General features: G+C 44.7%; 5 long non-coding RNA genes across 10 annotated transcripts; 3 read left to right on the top strand and 2 right to left on the bottom strand.

Annotated features, from left to right (window-relative positions):
• Positions 1-795: 795 nt before the first annotated feature.
• Positions 796-1,884, top strand: LOC148640594 (uncharacterized). Its single transcript, XR_015930311.1, has 2 exons — positions 796-1,243; positions 1,608-1,884. It is a non-coding gene; the product is annotated as an uncharacterized LOC148640594 (long non-coding RNA).
• Positions 1,885-3,463: 1,579 nt separating this feature from the next.
• On the top strand, positions 3,464-6,300 carry LOC148640593 (uncharacterized). The gene is made up of 2 exons (XR_015930127.1): positions 3,464-4,463; positions 4,803-6,300. It is a non-coding gene; the product is annotated as an uncharacterized LOC148640593 (long non-coding RNA).
• A 1,904-nt stretch (positions 6,301-8,204) lies between these two features.
• Positions 8,205-10,111, bottom strand: LOC148640592 (uncharacterized). Of its 3 annotated transcripts, none has more exons than XR_015930126.1 (4): positions 9,938-10,111; positions 9,644-9,701; positions 9,005-9,144; positions 8,205-8,453 (listed from the first exon to the last, which is right to left on the bottom strand). It is a non-coding gene; the product is annotated as an uncharacterized LOC148640592 (long non-coding RNA). The 3 variants fall into 3 exon arrangements; XR_015930124.1 differs by lacking the exon at positions 9,644-9,701 and adding an exon at positions 9,510-9,603 and having other exon boundaries at positions 8,208-8,453; positions 9,938-10,110; XR_015930125.1 differs by lacking the exon at positions 9,938-10,111 and having other exon boundaries at positions 8,212-8,453; positions 9,644-9,790.
• Positions 10,112-11,686: 1,575 nt separating this feature from the next.
• LOC148640591 (uncharacterized) lies at positions 11,687-17,035 on the top strand. 4 transcript variants are annotated; one of them, XR_015930285.1, is made up of 3 exons: positions 11,687-11,994; positions 16,133-16,258; positions 16,732-17,035. It is a non-coding gene; the product is annotated as an uncharacterized LOC148640591 (long non-coding RNA). The 4 variants fall into 4 exon arrangements; XR_015930286.1 differs by lacking the exon at positions 11,687-11,994 and adding an exon at positions 15,729-15,960; XR_015930288.1 differs by lacking the exon at positions 11,687-11,994 and adding an exon at positions 15,725-16,045 and having other exon boundaries at positions 16,143-17,035.
• Positions 17,036-18,393: 1,358 nt separating this feature from the next.
• LOC148640590 (uncharacterized) lies at positions 18,394-20,546 on the bottom strand. The gene is made up of 2 exons (XR_015930261.1): positions 19,321-20,546; positions 18,394-18,527 (listed from the first exon to the last, which is right to left on the bottom strand). It is a non-coding gene; the product is annotated as an uncharacterized LOC148640590 (long non-coding RNA).
• Between the last annotated feature and the right edge of the window lie 20 nt (positions 20,547-20,566).

Genomic DNA, 20,566 nt, shown 5'->3' with positions numbered 1-20,566 from the left:
GGAGAGAATCTCTCTTTAAGATCTGGCCTTATCTTATAGTGTATCTGAGATTGTGACCCAGGGAAATTAGACATGATTATTTTCTGTGTGTGTGTGCGTGGGGGTTAATAAAAAGCATAGGTTTAATAATATTTTAAGCAACAGAAATAATCTAAACCAGATTATTAGGGCTGGGAGGCTATGGAAATGCTGCACTCTCCTGACACAGCGCACAGCTGGACCAGCTCCTCCTCTGGAGACACTGTGAGCCACAGTCTCCTGACACAGAGCACAGCTGGACCAGCTCCTCCTCTGGAGACACTGTGAGCCACTGTCCCCTGACACAGAGCACAGCTGGACCAGCTCCTCCTCTGGAGACACCGTGAGCCACAGTCTCCTGACACAGAGCACAGCTGGACCATCACCTCCTCTGGAGACACTGTGAGCCACAGTCTCCTGACACAGAGCACAGCTGGACCAGCTCCTCCTCTGGAGACACTGTGAGCCACTGTCCCCTGACACAGAGCACAGCTGGACCAGCTCCTCCTCTGGAGACACTGTGAGCCACTGTCTCCTGACACAGAGCACAGCCGGACCAGCTCCTCCTCTGGAGACAATGTCAGCCACTGTCCCCTGACACAGAGCACTGCTGGACCATCACCTCCTCTGGAGACACTGTGAGCCACAGTCTCCTGACACAGAGCACAGCCGGACCAGCTCCTCCTCTGGAGACACTGTGAGCCACTGTCCCCTGACACAGAGCACAGCTGGACCAGCTCCTCCTCTGGAGACACCGTGAGTCACAGTCTCCTGACACAGAGCACTGCTGGACCATCACCTCCTCTGGAGACACTGTGAGTCTCACTCTCCTGACACAGAGCACAGCTGGACCAGCTCCTCCTCTGGAGACACTGTGAGCCTCACTCTCCTGACACAGAGCACAGCTGGACCAGCTCCTCCTCTGGAGACACTGTGAGCCTCACTCTCCTGACACAGAGCACAGCTGGACCAGCTCCTCCTCTGGAGACACTGTGAGCCACAGTCTCCTGACACAGAGCACAGCTGGACCAGCTCCTCCTCTGGAGACACTGTGAGCCACAGTCTCCTGACACAGAGCACAGCTGGACCAGCTCCTCCTCTGGAGACACCATGAGCCACAGTCTCCTGACACAGAGCACTGATGGACCATCCATGTTGTTGATATACAATTTCTAATTATAGCAAGAAGCAGCACAAGCTGAAACTGTGACCCTGGTCTTTACAGGTAGGTAGAACTACAGCATTTGCTGCCCTTATTCTGTGATGTATAGAGGCAGAGTTGTATTAGTTGTGTTCATTCTGCTGGCTGAGGGATGATTCGCTGTGCCAACACTGTTCCAGCTCACGTCAGACATGAGTTACAACTTGCCTTTGACTCAAGAACCCAAGAGGTATTGGAGTCAAGCTATTCATATTTGTTTTAAATGTAACACTCTCAGTTTGATCATTGGTTTTGTATTTGAGAACTGTAAGATGTTAAAGATCGAGAGTTTGTTTTGTTATTGGCAGAAGTCTCTTGGCAGAACAAAAGACTTTTTGTCTGTTGTCTGTACTTGAAAGTAATTGTTCCTCTTGTGTATTTTTGACAGGAAGAGACACAGGACCTGCGTGACCTCCAGTCTTCTCTCAGGAAGGTGGACAAGAGGTGTCTCGCTCAGCCATCAGGTCTTCAGGCAGCGCCAGGAGCTGGGAGGTGATTTATTTCTGCTGATGTGTTGTAAGTTTGTGATTTGTTGTGTTTTGGTGGCAGTGTTGCGAGTTCTGTTTTATTTATTCACTGAATTTACTAACACTGTGGAGTTGTATGTTGTTCTTTGGTAACAATATTCTCTAAGCAAATAAATAATAATACAGTGAAATGTCAAACGTTTTCAGTTATTCGATACTTTTCATCCCTGAACAAATGATTGTGTCAGGTGAGAGGTGGAGTGTGAAGCACTCTGCAGCTCTGTGTTCTAGTTTAGTGATGAGAAAGTCTCCTCTTGCCTTCAGTCCCACTGGAGTCTCTGTCAGTGAGCAGCTCAGTGTTCTGAGCCCTGACAGTGCTGTAAGGTCTCCTGTGTTTGAGATGTAGGTGTTCAGGAAGTGTGGGGCCACAGCAGGTATGATCCCCAGCTGTGTTTATTGTCACTCAGTAGGACCTGCACACTGGTGATGTCTGTATTTTATTTTCCAGGACAAACTGTGTCCACAGGCACACTCTTGTTTTCAAACCCACTCATGATTTCAAATCCACAGTGCAAATACAATTTCCCCCTCTCAATGCATTGCTTTAATGACTCAGATGTCAAGCAACATAATTAGAAGAAAGAAACAACTTATTATAAACCTGGGTCTATGAGGGGCTTTAACAGGAACATTTCATTGCATTGATCTCAACTCTGAGCTCAAAAAGCAGCTGAGTTTGGGTTCTTAATTACAAAACAAGAACGATGGGTTTAGTGGTCTAATTATTTTTTCTGAATATGTTTAATGTTGAAATAATTTAAATTCTCTGAATAGAGTTGGCATTGTTGTATTTTAAACACTGTATCTCAGTGCTGTCAAGTAAGATTCGGCTGAGAGATGTTTCTGTTAATGGGGCTGAATGATTGACTTCTCTGGTGAGCTGCTGTGAAAACAGTCATTTCTTTTAATCCAGGATTTCTGTTTAGTCCTGATTCTGCTGCCTGTGTCCAGAGGCAGAGAACAATTAAAAACTGAACTTTAAAGCAACTGGTAGTTGTGTTTTTGTCCAAATCACTCATCCCTCCATTTCCCCAGCTATGTGGCTGTTAAAAGGCACTTTAGTAACGCTGGTACATGAGGCTGCTGGGGGTCTCAGTCTGTGCAGTAGAAGCTGCCCTCCAGTGTTTCAGCTGGTGACACTCAGTGTCTCTTACAGAGAAGCTCCTTCTGTCCTCATGTGGCCACGATCAGGAGACGTCCGAGAGAATCTGACTGATTTCATTTAAGAGCTCAGAGTCTGTTCCGTAGACAATGCCATCTGTGTGAGATGTGAGCAGCACTGCAGCAGAGAATGTATTTAAACCATCAGATATATTCTTGGTTTCTTTAATTTCTTTGAATATATTTAAAACTGCAGTTTCAGCTTGTGGCTGCAGTGTGCCGATACGTTGAGGAGTACAGGCCATGGATATACAGTACTGATGTTTCACAGTATTGAACAAAGAATTGAAATAATAGCACACCAATAGTTATAACAGGAAACTCTTCTTTTAGGAAATCCACTACAATCGGGTTCTAATCAGGACGGTCCAGATGTCAGACAGGCTGATCTGTTCACGAAGCAGAATTAGATGTCCGGCTCTGTGGCTCTGATCGCTGGTGTTGTATAAAGGTCAGAGCGAGTTCTCCACATTTCTCCCGTGTTTCATACTCGGTTTTACTGCACTGGATTAAATCATTTCCAAACACTTTCCTAGAATTTCATTCAGCTCTTTAAACATTTGCTTTATAAACGCATTTGAGATTTGTTTGAAATTGTATTTATTTCAATCCGTGTTGTATCTGAAGGTGATGAAATGACACCGGCTCAGAAACCAGTTCTCTGGGGTGCTGGTTGATCACGTCTCCGTAAGTTATGTCAACCTCTTACCTGTATAAACAGATCAGTATTCTGGGATAGTTTGGACTGTGGAGTCGCCGTACTGAGAGAGAATAGGAGTTTAATGCCACTGTTTTGAGGATGAGTTTTTCTTACTTCAGTCTTTCATGTATGATATTAAAAATATCAGCACAGAGGCTGATTTCTCAGAATATAAATCCATGATCGCCACTCCTGTCAGCTGTCTGCTACAGCGAGCAGTTCGGATGTTTAAAATAAAGAGGTTCTGGTGCACGTGCGAGACCTGTTTCTATGATAACTAATTTAGGTGAATTAACAAAGTGATGCTCTTGTCCTCTTTTCTGAAATAACACTCGTATCACACAGTTGCCTGATTGACCTCTGTCTGCAAGAGTGGTGGTTTACAATTTCAGACTCATCACTCCTGTCTCTGTAAAGTCTCCCAGACAGGCAGTGAATTTCAACTCAATATTCAACCCTGAAGCATAAGGTGATTTCAAACCACCTCAATGATGGTTGTAAGTTTCACAAAGCAAAAAAAAACTTTATTTAATCACCTCATATGTTAGAAAACCCAGTGCTTAGTGTTTGGTCAAGTCAGGATTGACGGGGAAATGGTTGGAGAAAATTACAGGCACTTCAGAACCTGCTTTTATCTGCCAAAAACCTGAAACTGGAATAAAAATCAACTTTCAGCAGGATTGAGACCCACAGCACAGGGCCAGATCTGCACTGGAGTGGCCCTGGCAGAGCCTGAGTCAGTGTGCGGAGATGAGTGACCACAAACTCCAGTGTCCTGGGGTGTACAGACTCATCCCGAGAGACTTGTGGCTGTAACTGCTGCCAAAGGGGCTTCAAACATTTATTGACTCAGGAGGTGAGTGCTTCTGTAATCAAGATTTTTATTTTGCAGTTTTTGTTGACATTTAACACCTTTTCACCATTTAAAAAGTTCAGTTTGAACTCTTCTTTAACATAAGCACATTACAATTCTATACACTTCTAATTCAACGCACATAGACATCATCAGTAGGGTGTGAATACTTTTGCGAGACACTAATTCACAGTAAGGGTATCTGAAGGAAGACAGGGACCCCTGTCACTGCACTGGGTCTTTGGTTTGGAGAGTCTGATTCAGAGGGAAGAGTCGCCTACTGATCCAACACCTCTTCCAGCAGCAGCCTTTCCAGTCTTTCCCCTGTGCCGTCTTCTCCAGGAATCAGGAATGTCCGTGCTGGGATGAGCAAGGAAAGGAAGAGGCAGACTGTGTGCCTGCTCACGGAGAAGAGGAGCAGACTCTGGCTGGACAGGGAGGGAGGTAAGAGCGCCTGTGTCTGGGAGCTCAGGGTGACAGCAGTGCAGGAGGGAAGGTGAACATCCTGAAAGGAGGACAGGAGCTGACAGAGAGGGGCAAGAGGGGCTGAGAGCAGGACAAGATCACATTCAGACACGAGAAACGTTTCATATGAGCAGAACAATAAAATAGCCTTCACAATAATACAGCATAGACAGGTCTGAAAACAAGAACATTAAATAATGTTCAGTCTGTTAACATTTAATGAGAAGCCTTGTCAAGTCAGAATAATAAATTAACAAATTAGAAGTCATATTTGAAGACAGACTGTAATCTTGAAACCTGTTGAATAACAGCCAAAAGATCAGAAACTTTATACAATAAATCTTGAATTATCTTAAAGTATGAAAGGGAACCCTGGAGTAACGAAGGGGTGTTTGTTATTTTCCAATGTCCATTAATCACAAAAGATTTTTAATCCTAAAAAGAACCATTATATGAGAAAACAAAACATACTAGATACAGTTTACAGTATGGTTCCTGAATATTTGGACTTAATTACAATCAACAGCAAATGAAAATTGTTGCTGTGCTTTATCATAAATACACAAACTATTTAATGCATTGTAATTATACTGTATACAATAAGCTACAGCACAGGAAACAAGTAACACCCATCATAAGAAATCTGCCTAGTGTTCAATCAAATATTTCTTATTTTACACAGAAAAATCCCCTTTAGCAGATTTTGTGTATGTTCAACTGAGGCTTTACTGCAGTTCCCTTTAGTCACACAGCTGCAGTGATTGTAGAACCTAAATAAGTAACTCAAAGCACCAAGGACAGTTGTAGACTGAAATCTGTTTGTACATCAAGCACAAGTATTCATTGAAAGCAACCAAAAGGTTAAGAATTTCATAAATGAAAACAAAATTAAGTGAAATCAAAGCTCTTGAATTTAACTTATTTTGGGGATTAAGGATGTACATCTCTAAATATACAGAATGAATTTGAAAATAAATAAAGATAAAGATAAGAACAGTGGCTCACACGATAGTGAGGAGAACCCCTTTATTTTACACAGAGGAGCTGAGCAGAGGTAGACAAAGCTAGAGAGAGACAGGATGAAACTCTAACAGACGATATGAGAGCTCATGTTGGTGCTGGTGTGCTCAGTACAGTGTGTTTGTGGGCTGGACTGTCGAGGGCTGATGGAGGTTATATTAACAGTGTGGAGAGGGAGACGGAGGTAAACAGGAGATACAAAGAATCCAGAAGGAAACAGAACGAGGAGCAGCTGCAGGGTTTCAGGCTGTAGGCTGACGTCAGGTGGAAGATCGTGTAGAAGCTGACAGGAGGGGATACAGGCAGATCTTCAGCCAGGTACAGGCAGTGGGGGGAGGGATTTAAGAAGGAAAAATGGAGATGAAGAAAAAGACACTGGAGCCCGGACAGTGAGACGAGCAGAAACAAGAAAACAAGGAGTTAGTGTGTAGATGTTGGAGTGGGGAGCTGTGCAGTGGTCCTTTGCAGCCAACAAACAAGGAACTATTCCTCTGGAGAGAAAGAAGCCAGAGAAGAGTCAGTGAAATTAGTGTTTGTTATGTGATTCTCTAATGCGAAGCTGCAGTAATAGAGATCTTGCATACACAGATAGCTGAAGGGGGAGATGTGTGATTAGTACAGAAAGAAAGAACTAAAACTCACATTTCTCACTTCCTGTTAACATATTAGACCTTTATTAGACATTACAAATCTGTAATGTCTTGTGACCGAATGCTCAGATAATAACATCTCATTGTGTTTTCTGCTCCCTTCGAGTTCTGACACCGATCATGTACCTAAGAGAAAGAATCAGGGTTCCAGATGGGTTTAAGGCTATTAGAGATTACACATACTATCATCTGACCATATCATATTTAATTTTCAACTTGAAACGATTGATTTCTGTCACACAGGGGATCTCTCTCAGTCTCAGTGTATGACTGTGCAGCAGTCTGAGCTCTGATACAGTAAACAACAAACGTGATCCCCACTGTAGAATATGTAGGAATCCTGAGTGTCTTCAGCTCCTCCTCTGAGCTGGGATGATGATCACATGTAGAAGAGTGAGGAGTGGGGTTAGTAGTGGGGTTAGGGAGTGGACATGCCATCAGCATCTGAACTCAGAGGAGGAGCTGAAGACACTCAGGATTCCTGTGATGGACAGAGATCACTGTGAAGTATCCAGCCTTTATTTGAAATGATTAGTGACAGTGAGAGGAGGAAGCAAATGAAAGCATAAAGAGATCTAGATTGTGACACTACAGACAACAGTTCCAGGTGCAGAGTCACACAGGCTGAAACACTTCCACAGTGTGAATGAGTATCACTGGGAGGCTGTGCTGAAGGTGTCTGGACAGGCAGAGAGCAGGACACTTTCCTCTACAGTCTCTTCTAAAGTTTAGATGAGATCTGTACATCACTGAATTAGAGCTCAGTCTACTGTAAAATAATACACTGAGATAGAAAGAGATGCCCAGTGTGGCAGTAAAATGTGTTGAGCAGAAACACACTGATGAGTTTTACCGGGGCATTCAGTCTGATTACAATAAAGATCACAAATGTAAAACTACAATACAATTCATGTTTCAACAAAGTGACAAGTGTGAGATTTAGTTCTAACTGTGGGGTTGCAGAGGTGTTATTGGGAGAAGCTGCTGTAGGAAATAGGAGAAATTGTGCAGAGCTCACCTGGAGACTTGGGGGACATGAGTCTCTCTTTTCAGTTTTCAACAAAGCTTGTGAATTCACTCCAGCCTGGTTCCAGTCTGTCAACCTGTGATAAATAAACACTCAACATAAATAGACTTGAACCCTGAAGAGCAAACCTTCTTGAATAGTGTGTGTGAAAGGCAGAGCTGGGGTGCCAGTAACACACTTCACACACAGAGCAGCAGGCAGAGAAGGAGAGAGGCAGGACAGTGCAGAGAGAGGGCAGGGGGAGACGCAGTCAGTTCTGAAGAGACACAGCAGAGCACAAGTCAGCACATCCAGGCAGAGCTCTAGATCAAAACCAACAGGAAGGACAGATACAGGAGAGGAGCAGACACTCACTGGTGGACATGAAGACTAGACAGAGAGAGATGAGGACAGGCAGAGAGTCTAATTCCCCAGTCACTGTCCACTCCTGAAGCAGAGTGCAGACTGCTCTGCAGTGGGAGAGACAGACTAATGTAGCAACAGGAGGCTAGTGGTGACAGAGATACAGGTAAAGCAGCTACAGAAGATGGAGCTCTAGACAGTTACAGACTGGGAGAGAGGAGCTGTACATGTGAGATTTCCAGGAGATCAACACCAGGGACTTCAGTGCTGCAGCTGTAGTGAAGGAGACTCAGTGTGATGTCAGGGTACAGAGATCTAAACCAACTCACCCCGTCAATCCCAGAGCCAGATTCTGACTCTTCACAGTCTCATTCCTCAGTGAGAGAGAGGAGCAGCAGGAGGCAGCAGGGAGGGAGCTGAAGGTGTTTATTCATCACATGTTGACAGACTGGAACCAGGCTGGACTGAATTCAGTGACTTTGTTGAAATCTGGAAAGAGAGATGTAAACTCATTAAAATAGGTCAGGCTGTGCCAGAACACTTCCTCACACTTTAGATCTCTGTACCCTGACATCACACTGACACTCCTTCACTACAGCTGCAGCAGTGTCACAGTCTAGATCTCTTCATACTTTCCTTTACTTCTTCCTCTGTCAATAATGTTCCTGATCTTTTCAAATAGAGGCTGATAATTCACAGTGATCTCTGACCATCACAGGAATCCTGAGTGTCTTCAGCTCCTCCTCTGAGCTGGGATGTTGATCACATGTAGAAGAGTGAGGAGTGGGGTTAGTAGTGGGGTTAGGGAGTGGACATGCCATCAGCATCTGAACTCAGAGGAGGACCTGAAGACACTCAGGATTCCTGTGATGGTCAGAGATCACTGTGAATTATCAGCCTTTATTTGAAAAGATCAGGAACATTAGTGACAGAGGAAGAAGTAAAGGAAAGTGTGACGAGATCTAGACTGTGACACTGCTGCAGCTGTAGTGAAGGGGTGTCAGTGTGATGTCAGGGTACAGAGATCTAAACCAACTCACCCTGTCAATCCCAGAGCCAGATTCTGACTCTTCACAGTCTCAGTCCTCAGTAGAGGGAGGAGCAGCAGGAGGCAGCAGGGAGGGAGCTGAAGGTGAAAGTGGAACCAGGCTGGAGGTGAAGTCAAAGCCTTTGTTGAAAGCTGGAATGACAGACAAGTACAGTCATTAAAACTCAAAATCGAGCTGTGTTGGAGTACATTTCACACTCCAGTGAGTAAGAACGGTAGTACAGGACTGAACAGTGAAGTAGTGGAGTGAGCTCCACTGTTTCAGAAGCCCGAGCTCACACGCTGTTGCTCTTAGCCGCCACCAGAGGGCAGCCTGCAGCTACAGACGGCAGAGCCAGGTACACGGTCTGTATCCGCGGCTCTGCAGACAGCTGCTCCCACAGCCCGACAGCCCGCTCCTCTTGGTCAAGCCAGGGTACCAGTGAGTTGCCCAAGAGAGCTGACCCGGGCTGTGAAAGCAGCGCCCCGTCTGTCTGACACCATTCCCCGGTTCTTACCCGACATGTTGTCGATACCAGAGCGGCAGGCAGTAAAACTCTCCCTCACTGTCACTGGGGCCGCGAGTCCTGGCCGAGCTCCGGACTGAAAGAGCTGGAGAGAAACGAGATGCAGAGAAAACACTGAAACTTACCTCTCGACTCGTACATGGTCCCGGCAGACTGACTGAACATGTGATTTAGACCACAAAACTGAAAAAAAGAGTCTGTTAGTCTGAAGTTAGACGCACATTTTAAGAGCGGTAGTGAGGAGCACATAGTAGGAGCGAACATTCACAGGATTCTGCAGACAACTGGAAGCGCAGCACAGGGAAAAAAAGAAGAAATAAATTGTAAAAGAGTAGAAAATTATCGTAAAACAATGACCTAATACAGGTTTAAATGCACAGAGCAGTAAAGGTTGAAAAGCGTTTGAACGAGTTACTTACCGCTGTCTGTCTTGCCCGGCTCTCGCGCGTAAGGAGGATAATCAGGTGGGTCAGAATTTATAGGACCTGGAGCCCAAAGTGACCAATAAACAGGCGAGACGACATTATTCGCGGCTCTGCCCACCAAAATCCTTTATTAATATTCAATATATAGGCAGTGGCTTCACAATTAAACTAATTTGTATTTCGTCCTCCAAACGCATGAGGGCGGTGCAGCCCCACCCACTGCTATCAACAGGCGTGGTTTGATTCGTGGCGTCATGGATTGTGATTGGCTGAGATTCACATATTTAAATAAGCCCCGCCCCCATAATGTCTCCTTCCGGAAGTTCTGCTGAAATGGGGAGGTGGGGTTTGTGAATGGCGTTTTCCCGATTTTATTGAGTTTTTGTTCTTTTTTTGGGTTATTTTTTAATGGTATCGTTATACCACATCACGGAATCGTTGCGGATTTAAAACTGGACGTTCCTGAGTTTCAGCTAGTGAGTATCGAGCGGTTTTGTGTTGTTTGTGTTTGATTAGCAAGATGGCGGCGTTAACTCCTCATTTGCATTTATTAAAATCAGTCGCTGTATTTTAATGAGCTGATTTGCATTTGTCTTAATATGAATTAGAAAAATACTTTTTGGCTAGAAGTATTTTTTAATTTCTTAAGGTTTTCAATGTTTGTACTGAATTAAAACGCTCACTTTGATTTAGTGTGGAAAAGGTGATTTTCTGTTGTTTTTTGTAAGATGTAAAAGTAAACTCCTCATGTGCATTAATTTGCATTTATTAAAATCGCGCTCTCGTCACTTGTATTTTAATCAGCTATTTGTATATGTGTTATGTTAATTTGAAATAAAAAACAATTCTAGTGAAAATAACGTTATTTTTTCATGTTTACTGTGTGAACTCATTTTTTTTCTACTGCTTGTTTTGTTAGTGAGATGTCGGCGTTAACACTCTCATATGTATTTAAGTTTGTATTCAAATCGGTTGACCAGTCACTTGTATTTAGTAAGTTCTGTTTTAATGATTTCTGTTTTTGTTGTTTGTTTTTTAACTAGACAGCGTTTTTACTAGAATGCTTTTTGGTTTCTAAAATGTATGTTTACACTTGTACTGAACAAAAATAAAATTTAAATTAATTTTACTTCTGGCTCATTTGTCTTTTGGGGGGAATGTATTTAAATTATATTGTTTTTAATTTATTTAAAAAATACTGGTTGCTTTCTTTCAAATTGCCAAAAAAACTAAAAACTTTAAATATCTTAGGAAGATTGAAACAGAAAAGGGGTATCTGTTTATTATTTTAATTAGTAACTAATATTCTGAATTATGCTAATTTACTATAATGAGAAAAATGTTTATGTATCAAGTGAATTAAAGTTCATTAGTATTAATCAAATCACACCTAGGACTGTTCTTGGAGATGGGCTTCTGCGATTGGACTAAACCTCATGTCAATCATATAAAGACAACCCTTAAGAATTGCGTCATTTTGGGGGGGTGTGGTTTTTTGATTGACATGTCCTTCAACCAATCAGAATAGAGAAAATTGGGTTTTATCCAATCAGAATGAGGCATGGGCGGGACATGGGCGTGGTGCTTCAAACGTGACCAATCATGTGAGAGCAAAAATCTTGGGAGGTGGGCTCAAATCCAAACATTTTGATTGGTTGATGTGACATCAGTTGGTGACACCCTCTCATGAATAATGCAACACCCCCTACTTAATCATACGACACGCCCCTTCATTAACCACGCCCCTCATGAATATTCATTGCGGGCGGTGCTCATTCTTCGTTTTGTTTGGTTTTATGTTTGTGTTAGAAATAATGTTACGAAGAAAGGAAGACAGAAGTCAAAATTCTTTATTGAGTTTTGCAAGCATACAAATCAAAGACAGTTGGCAACAATGAAACAAAAACACAGCGTGAGTTACAGAATCACAAGTAATGGCGTCCAGCATGACGATTTCCTGTCCAGCGCCAGCAGTCTGGTCAGTGCCGGATGGGTCCTGTGCGGGCGGCAGGGACAGCAGCCAGGGGAGACCTGAAACACAAGACAAGCAGGTAAGAGCTCGGAGTTCAGCACTGAGCAGCAGCGCAGCGACAGTAGTCAGACAGGAGTGAGGAGCTGCGCTGGCGGAGGGGCTCAGGGAATCACTCGGCAGTACAGCGCAGCTCGCTTTGCGCAACACGGGCTCGTCCCACTGTCGAGAAAACGAATTTCTAATTAAAAAAAAAAGGTTCAAGATGAATAAAAAGGGCTCAAGACCTCCAGACCGTGTCCTTAATGTCACGAGAAATGCTCACCCGCTTTAATTTAGATTCAGGAACCATGTTAATTTTTATTCATTTCAACGTTCAATCGCTGCAAAGGCATCAGGAAGTAAACCAAGACGCTATTTATTCTAATCGCGGTGCAGCGCCAATGGAGACGCGGTCTGTTTGTCTGAGCTGGGCGGAGGTTTTTAAACTCGACTCTCACCAGCATGTTGCTTTTGAATTTCAACTCGTTCTAGGACCGTTTTAGCTTTTTTTAAAAATAACATGGCGCTATAAGGAATCTGTATGAGCCACGCAGGGCGAGGTGTGCTGTAGAGTACTGTCATCACATCTGTCCCGGGACAGTGCGGGATACTGAGCAGTAGATCACTGAAGGGGCTCTAGCCTGTTGTACAGTTAAAACCCGAGTGCAGAGCACTCCACTGAACAGGGTGTTACTACTCATCAAGTGCTTCACATAACTAGATCTAGTTCTCAGTTTGCCCCTGAGCACAGGTCCCTCAGTTCCACAGCAAATCATGTCAACCCCCTGCATTGTTAAATACAGCAAGACTCGTCCTAGATCTGCACCCAGTACCCCAGCAATGAGTCACAACTTTACAGTCAAGCAATGTTTATTCATGAACAGATGAATAACAAACAGAATATAACATTTTATTTTTAGAATTGCATACATTTGATAATATTCAAGCACAGCCAGTTCAGTGCTCTAATATCAAGTGACAGTAAAGACTGGGAAACATGTGGGTGAAGCTGCCTTTGAGCCAGTAACTGGCTGCAGTCTGGACATACAGAGCTATTATTCTTGAGAGTTTTAGGGCTTTGATTTTCTTCAGCCTGTAAAATGCTGCTCAAGAGGATTTAAAATGTGGAGACTGGCCTGGCCAGTACAAGACTGTCCACTGTTTCCTCCTGCCTGAGCTGTTCCTGTAGGAGACTGAGGTGTAGCTGACAAGTTCAGCATCAGAATTATAGTATTGATACAGGTACACATGCATAAGATGGATATCTAGACAATTACTGAAATTGGAAATCTTAATTTCAGTTCTCTCTGAGTATGATGAACAGCAGGAGGCAGCAGGAATAGTGGTGAATTAATCCTCATCATGTCATATGGTCTGAAGTATTAGTACACATTCACGTTAGAAGCATTTTAGAGTGTAAACCAGTAAATGAGCTCACTGTACTCGGTGTCATCATTGAAGAGGAGGTATCGCCTGTTCTTGAGATGCTTTTACTTGAAGTCATTTATTTAGCATGATGCCAAGTTGGACTGAAATCTGCAGACACATTTGACTAGTTTCTATTTTCTCCTGATGAGCTCTTTGGTTGCCCTGACTGGATGTTTTAGGTCTTGTCATGCTGCATGGTGAAGTGCTTTCTGCTGCATTAGAGACCCTGTTTCTGTAAACTTCAGAAATGACTCTGCTGCTGCCATCATTAGCTACATCCTCAATAACAAGTGACCCAGTCTGAGACATTCCTGCATCCCCAGGCCATGACATTACCTCCACAAGGCTTCAGCATGCGCTCAGAGGACAGAGATGACAGGTTCAAGTGTGGAGAAAGAAAGGAGCTGCAGATGCTCCAGAGAACAGCACCTCCTGTGAGAGTCATGGCCTGGCCTGGGGAGATCAGGAGGAGACTCCTTCACCTGTCTGTCTCCATCAGCACTAGTGTACTGGGTCACTGAAGCTCAAACCTGAAGGCTGTGGACTCAGAGCTGAGAGCTCCAGCAACACCTCAATGTCCTCTGCGCTCAGATAGAGATCACATGTACAGCAGTAGGATTAGAGGTGGTGTTAGTCAGGGACCATACATGTCATCTACATCTCAGCTCGGAGGACACACATCAAATATTCAGGTGCTGTAGCTTTGAGTCAGTTTATAATGCAACCAAGGAGGTCATCAGGAGAATAACTGTAGAAACACCTTAACTTGTTGGGTCTAATGCCTAAATTTCAACCCTATTGCCAGAAGGAAAAACAATTGAAGTATGATCACCTGAAGACTAAATAAGAACTTGGTGGCAACAGCAAAGCATCTCAGATGATTGCAGAGGGCAGTGAGCTCAATGGGTCTCAGACCTCATGCAGTTACTGTCTCAGAGGGATATACAAGCACATCCTCTTCTACACTCTGAAATGTATTTAAAGTGGATGTGTCCCAGTAACGTCACAATAGAAAAGTTGAACAATAAAAAATGTAATGTAATGATCAAATGTATGCAGAGAATTACCACAGAATAAAACCAGGATAATATTTCTGTTCTGATCACAAGAACAAATTGCTTGACTGTAAAGTTGACTCCTTGCAGTACTGATGGAGGACACTGTACCTTTCCAATGAAAACCTGCATTTTCCAGTGTCCCACAGTATCAATACACCTTGACAGGAGGGGCTGACTGACAGGGCCAGTGACATGAATTAATGTGCGTTGTTCATATTCTGGGCTGTTAGAATTCTTCCACTGGACCATGAAAAAGATCTGAGTGTCTTTGGGAAGTGTCAGTGTGGAGCTGCAGAGGAACAAGTAGGGGAGAATTCCACACCGAGAAGAACATTTATTCTGGCTCTGGAGTTTTCTTCATGTGTGAGACAACAGGTACAATTCTCCTTAACACTGTTACTGCAGAGTCCTGATATCTGAATCATGTTCACATACTAACTGCAGGATTCAGACTCACTCCACATCATCAGAAAACATGTCCTTCCCCTGCGACAGTCGAGTTCACCCCAACACAAGCGCAGGAGAGCTGCTGTGTGGTTTGGATGCTGTCAGAAAGCAGGCAAGGGGTAGGAACCATTAATCTTCATGACAGGAGAGTGTATAAACCAGAGAAATTAAACTGGTTTAGTAATGAGTGCTGAGAATGAGGTTTATTAACTGTTTGGGCTTGACGTGGTGAGGTAATGGGTTGAGCACAGGTGTAGAAGTGATTGCTTTCAGTCTCAGAGCCTCTTCAGACTCCTGTTCTGTCTCAAAGTGTCCTGTTTCTGTGCAGCCTGATGGTCTCCCGACACACAGACACCACTCCACAGCCAGAACCAGTTTCTTGTTTCCAGTGTGGAGTCGACACCTGCTTGTTCCTTATTTGTGTTCCCTGTGAGCAGTGTTGTCTTGAGGTGAATAAAGAGCATGAGTGGGCAGTGTAGTGTCAGTGTGGGAGCCCATCCTGTCTCAGGGTATTGTAGTGTGAAGGTGGGACCTTGATACTGGAATCAGAGCTACTTGCAGCCTCTCCAGTCCACTGCATTACAGTGTAGCTGCACCCAGTGCTGTTGAATTGATAATTAGCAGGATCAGCAGTAATTAAGCAGCTGGTTGAGTCAGATTACTGCAGTGGAGTGCACTGGAAGGGCTGCAAGCCGAGTAGCTCTAACTAAAAGGCTCCTTTTTATCCTCAAATGAGAATTTTTTGTTAAACTGTCCCTGTTAGGGGATTTTTGGTCTCTCGTGTCCCTGTTTAAAAACTTGCTGTTTAGCAGCAGAGACGAGCAGCTCCGGGATCCCCCGCCCCTATTGGCCGAGTCTGAATGAGAAGGCAGGTGCGGTCAGTCTGCAATTAGACTTCAATCCGCGGCTGTTTAGCGGTTCCGACGCCAGAGTCGCTTCTTTGCCTTTAAATAGCGAGTTTGCAAACAAAGAAAGTTTCTCAAATTTACCGTTTAGCTGGACCGGGATCCTGGGCGACGGCTTTCGGCTTTTCTCGGTCCGAGTGGAAAATATTATAAAATGGGGCTTGAAAAGTAAATGAAGTTCGAAACTTACTTTTGCCGGAGCTGCTGGACGGGCTGTAGGACTTGTGGCTTCGACTCTGCGGAGAGAAATATAGTATTAAAATCGTGCTTCAGCTTTTTTAAACTACTACTTTTGTATTTTGTTACCTGCATAATACGCTTTTTCTCGTTTGTATTCCAGGCTTCTGCAGGATCTTGGCGCGGCTCTGGGCTTTAAACGGCGGCTGTCGGGTCCTTCTCGGCGTGGAGACCTGATCGCAGACCCACCCGTGTACCGAGTGACCGGAGCTCCGCGGCGGATTCACAGGCGAGTCCGAGTCTCTTCTTCCTAGAGGCCGAGAGAGACCCGGTCAGGAAAGCGCAGCTTCAGGACTCGTTTAGGACTGAAAACCACTTTCATAGGGGCTTCGTCTCTCTTACCGGTATCGACTCACTGTGCAGCTGCAGGTCCGGCTGGGTTTTCTTTCTCCGGAGCCGGTTTGCATGAAGACGCGCCGACCGCTCGGTTTAGCTTGAACTGGGGGAAACTGGTAACTCGAGTTACCGGTAACTGACCGCAGGAAACTGGAGCCCAGCCGTGTGAGACCCGGAGTGAAAACCGAAACCCCCGGTGTGAGGAGAGAGAGAAACCGCTCACCTTGCTCTCGAAACGCCTCTGTCCTGCTGTAAAGGTTAAAGCGAGAGAATTAAAAACATTTAAAATGCATTTATCATAGAAAAAGTTGCTGCTTTTGTTAAAACTTGTAAGAAAAATGTAATGCATTTTTTTTCCCCCGGCAGCCGAGCAAAGCGCCTGTACCGGGAGAGCAGCGGGGTACCAGCCGCCTCTCCCCCAGCCAGCGAGCCGCCGGAGTCCCCCCACCTCCCCTGACCCCAGCCTGCACGGGCCTGGAGCACAGACCCGCCCCTATTTATAACGTGAACCCCCTGATGAGCGCGAAAAGGACAACAGAGGTAGCAAATTAAGAGACACCGGGGACCGAGATGGAAATGTGTGGATACCTGTTTAATAACACTGCTGTATATTGTAATTGTTTTATGCTTTATATCGTTATTTGCTGTAATAAACTGCTGTGAGTGTTAATTAATTAGTTAATTGATTATTCTGGGGTGTGGGAGGGTGGGGTACAGGGGTGTAGAGAGTCGTGAATCGGGTCCCCCTGTGAGCAGCCACACCAAGCGGCTCGCAGCGCTACTGTCTCCGGGCACCGGGCTGTCGTGGTCGGGAGTCGGGAGCCGCTGGTCTGCGGCCTAGACTGCAGCCTCATCCCCGGCCTCGATTAGAGCCCCGCCGCCCGAGGACACTCGCAGCCCGGTAGGTGAAGGATGACGCTCCGCGCTGCTGAGGGAACGCGTCCCGTCACCATGGTGACTGAAACAGAGGGTGTGGCTGTGCGTAAGGGCGGGGTTCAGTGTTAATAGTGTCCAATCATCATGTGGAGGAGGTGGGTGTAAGAGCAGCCAATCAGAAGAGCGCAAGTTCAGCTCGATTGAAAAATATCGGCCGATCCAGACGGGTCTCGAACCCGGGGCTCCGGGAGGAGATATGTAAGAGTCGGGGTTCAGCAGAGTGAGCTATACTTCCTGCCAAATCTGGAGTAACTCCGCGGTCACACTTATCTGGCAAACTTTCGGTAAACGAAAAAAATCAAAAAAATAAAAAAGTATCCCTCCTGTTCTTGCAATTCTAAAAGTAGTATCTCTGCTTCTCTATTATGTTTCGGGTTTTATAAATGTCTCCGCAGTCAGTGGGCTTGAACCCAGCCGTGTACCTATCGTGGTCTGGGGATTTGAACCCGGACCGTCACCGCCCGCAGACCAGCGCGCTACACGACGAGCTACAGTGCTGCTAAGAAACATCAGCGCCGCCAAATATAAAACCTTTAAAACTGCGATTCACTCTCCGGCTTAGAGCAGGAGCCCCTTCTGTAATAAAGACAGAGCAGAAGCACAGCTGGACTGCAGGAGCCACTGCACAACTGCAGCTCAGATGAAGTGAATTGATGATGTTTGTGAAGATGGAGGAGAGTTGGAGCTGCGCTGAATCCTGCAGTGATCTGGAGCTGCTGTGATCCTGCACAGTGTTCAGAGGGGCTGTCAGTCCTGCCTGTTGCACAGGACTCTGCTTCACTGTGAAAGGTGTTGCAGTGAGTCAGTGTGACTCCATCTGTGTGTATTGAGCAGCTCTGAGTTTGACAGTATGATGGAATTAGACTTGAATTATAAATGTGGACAATCAGGCTTCACCTTTCCACTGTTCTCCATGAGAATCTCACCCCTCACAAGGCACAGAGCTCATGTCAGTAGCAGAGAGATCTCTCATCAACACGAAGACCACAGTTTCTTTCACAGACACTGGAAATAAAACCCAAGAGCATGGAAGAGGTGTTCACAACCTGGTGTTTAATTAACAAAAATAAGATAAAAACAAGTGACTAAAACTTTGCTCAGGAGTGTTTTATTATGTTAAAACAGTACATCAGTGTAGTGAATTATCAGAATGAAGGAGTGAAGGAACAGTCAGCTGATATCGGTGTCCATTCCTGAGGCTGGTACAGATTCTCCAGAGGCCGTCCCTGAGAAAATACCCACAGCAGTGTAGGAGCAGCTCAGACAGAGGGATCAAAGAGCACAACACAGTTTACTACAACAGAGATCATCTTTCAACACAACAACTGACAACACTATTCCACATCACGATAGCAGTTATAAGATTGAACAGAGAGAGACAATACAAACAACATACAGCAAACTGAAGAGATCCAGCAGGGACTGAGTGTAAGATCTGTACAGGTATATAAATACATTTTGTAACATATTCATGTACATAACATATTAAAACCATTATGCTTATACATTTTCACTGACATATCTGGGAAAAATGAACATTTAAATGATAATTTTCAGGGGATTATTTTTAAATACAGATTAAACCAGCATCTGTATTCTCTCTTTAACTATTCCTGGGCTTGAAAAAAATGTAATAACTCAAATCAATATTTAATCTGTGTGTATCTTCTAGATCTCTCATGTATACAGTATAGAGCTACAGACGTAGAGAGACTGGAGGTAAACAAGCTGGTCATTGATTTAATTGGACCAAACAAATACCCTTTCCCAGCTCGTCAGGTGCTACTGATTTAAAAACACCTGGATCATCTGCAGACACACACACTGACCCCTCCAGGACCAGGACTGGACAGCCCTGCTGCAGACACACACTGACCCCACCAGGACCAGGACTGGACAGCCCTGACGCAGACACACACTGACCCCTCCAGGACCAGGACTGGACAGCCCTGCTGCAGACACACACTGACCCCTCCAGGACCAGGACTGGACAGCCCTGCTGCAGACACACACACTGACCCCTCCAGGACCGGGACTGGACAGCCCTGCTGCAGACACACACTGACCCCTCCAATGGACAGCTCTTACTTCCTCTGTTGACCCAGACGGGAAATTTGCTTTGCAGGTAGGCAAAAGGCACAACATAATACTCAACACATTTAACACAACACGAACTCATTAACAAATCAAAGCATTCATGACAAGAAAAAAATCAAATAAATCTAAACTAAAAATCAAATCAATTCTCACGGGTACTGTTAAAGACGAGCTCTTGTCCTGCCTACCTCCTTCCTCAGGGCTGTGGAGTGGACAGTGGACTGTCCAGCTGGTCCTCATGATCCTCACAGCTCAGGGACTCGGCCTTTGGAAAGGTCTGAGCAGTTGAGGTTTCCCCTTAATCAACTATTACTTTTCTAACATCATCATCTTCTGCGCGAAGTTTCACGATCACTGCACGCCAAACAACAACAGGTCTGCAGCTACTGCGGGGGAAAAAACCGCCTCGGATGTTTAACCAGAGAAAAGCAACAATGAAATATTCCGTTTTGCTACAAAACAAATCCTTCTGGGTTTTCACTGATCGTAGTTTATTGGGCAACTGGACGAGTCTCGTCTATAATTGGGAAAATGTACTGTCAATCAGCAGTAACTCCCACTGACCAACCGCAACATCGCTGAGCTAAATTCAGTGATCTGATTGGGTGTAAAACATCTCATTCATAAACAAGAGAGAATAGACGCCGGTCAGATGGTCCTGGAGTTTAATATCACAAAGGACCCTCCCTACTGCACTGTAAATTTATCTGAATCGGAATTTATTGGAATCGACACCCTCTACTTTAGTTCTATGGACTTATTTTTGTCTAAAGATTTCACTAACATTGCGGGCTTTCTTACGTTCAATTTTAATGTCAAATCTCCCGCTATTGAAATGTCCAATGTTGAAACTTCTTGCAGTAAAAGAGGACAGAAGAGATCACTTTGCTAGGTCAGTTCATATAAACTCCGGTCTAGAAAAGAACCAGATCTCTCACACGCACTTTGAACCTCTGCATTTAAACAGCAAAACTGCTCACAATATCAGACAGGAGCGGCGATCGTGGGTTTATATAATGAGAAATCAGCCTCCGTGTTAAACTATTTAGAATCACAAAACGTCGGATTAATGCGTATCGTCTCTCGGTACGGGTGACTCCATCGTCAAACACATCGCGGAATACAGAACTGTTTACCGATCAAATACAGTTCAGAGCTATTCCTACCT

This window comes from Lepisosteus platostomus, chromosome 25 (assembly GCF_059453375.1).
Source record: "Lepisosteus platostomus isolate fLepPlt1 chromosome 25, fLepPlt1.hap1, whole genome shotgun sequence".
Taxonomy (NCBI): Eukaryota; Metazoa; Chordata; class Actinopteri; order Semionotiformes; family Lepisosteidae; genus Lepisosteus; species Lepisosteus platostomus.
This window is presented reverse-complemented; position numbering and strand designations above follow the sequence as displayed.